The sequence below is a fragment of the Galeopterus variegatus genome, unplaced genomic scaffold (assembly GCF_000696425.1).
Source record: "Galeopterus variegatus unplaced genomic scaffold, G_variegatus-3.0.2 Scaffold35580, whole genome shotgun sequence".
NCBI classification, from domain to species: domain Eukaryota; kingdom Metazoa; phylum Chordata; class Mammalia; order Dermoptera; family Cynocephalidae; genus Galeopterus; species Galeopterus variegatus.
Genome location: NW_007761691.1, coordinates 5,251 through 6,396, shown reverse-complemented (window position 1 = coordinate 6,396; position 1,146 = coordinate 5,251). Strand labels below are relative to the sequence as shown.

At 43.4% G+C, this 1,146-nt stretch overlaps 1 long non-coding RNA gene across 1 annotated transcript; it reads right to left on the bottom strand.

The window, feature by feature from the left end:
* Window positions 1-117: 117 nt before the first annotated feature.
* LOC103584021 lies at window positions 118-1,144 on the bottom strand. Its single transcript, XR_549921.1, has 2 exons — window positions 1,056-1,144; window positions 118-385 (listed from the first exon to the last, which is right to left on the bottom strand). It is a non-coding gene; the product is annotated as an uncharacterized LOC103584021 (long non-coding RNA).
* Between the last annotated feature and the right edge of the window lie 2 nt (window positions 1,145-1,146).

The window sequence follows — 1,146 nt, the reverse complement described above, 5'->3', positions numbered from 1 at the left end:
AAATAGACAGTAAATAAATGAATCTCCCTCTTCCCCTCAGCAAAGTGATTTTTTTAAAAAAATGTGTTTTTACCCTCCCACCAAATATGAGATCTGAACAAACCTTGCTCTAAAAGGTTTTTTTTATTTTTTATTGTTTGTTTGCCAGTGATACAATACCTTAATTCAGTATTACTTTTCCATTCGCCTTGCATTCTGATCTCACTTCAAATTTTTAAAGAAAGGTAGAAATTAAAGTTAAAGGACTCAAGGAGGTAAATGGAGATGACGGTGCGCGGCTAATTGTCTTCTGTTACTCTTTTCTTAGTAAATTCTCCTTTCAACTTCTTGCCTCCAAGAATGTTTCCTTCTCTCTGTCTGTGTTTCTGTCTTCCTACCTCCCTCTCTAGGAGGAAAAAAAAAAAAAAGCTGCGTTTCATTTCGGTACCTGCAACTGCGGAAACTGAATCCATGTACAGTAAGCAATCACTCTAGCTGAAAAACAGAGAAGAAAGCACAATTGTAAGCCATGAGCTATATTTTTGGTTCAATCACTTTCACTGCAAAAACAGGTCCATTTATTCTGGTTTTGGTGAGTAGCAGGGAAATTTGATCCACCTTAGTGATGCTTCAAGAATCTGTCCTTGCCTTCTATTTTCATGCTCAGTCCTCAAACTCGCCCCACTGTTTCTCATCTGAAACAGATGTCCTGCTTAACGAGATGCACGTCTCCTACTCGCTTTCACCCTTCTGCCCCTGTGAACAGATGAGCTCACAACCCTCTCTTCTCTCGCCCTCGAGCTAACTCAAGTGCACACAGAACAGCAGAGCAGCCCTGTCTTAGCTGATTAGAGTCTGGCTGCTGACTAGGTTGCATTTCTTGAAAGACCCGGGACAATTCACGTTGCCGGGGCCTGTCTCTCACGCAGCTTTGTGCCCCAAGAGCCACTTTTCAAAATCTCTTAACTTCTTTTCCTGGCTAGACCGAGAAAGGAAGTTCAGGGGAATCCTTAACGTGGTTAATTATAAAGTTGATGCTGGAAACCAAGAGACGCTCAGGAACCAAGGGTACCCACCTTCACCCCAGTGGTGGCAGGTGCCAGGGTGTGGCTGCAGTTGTCTCCCTTTTCTCTTCCAGCAGAAGGAGCCACCTCGAGAGAGAGAGGG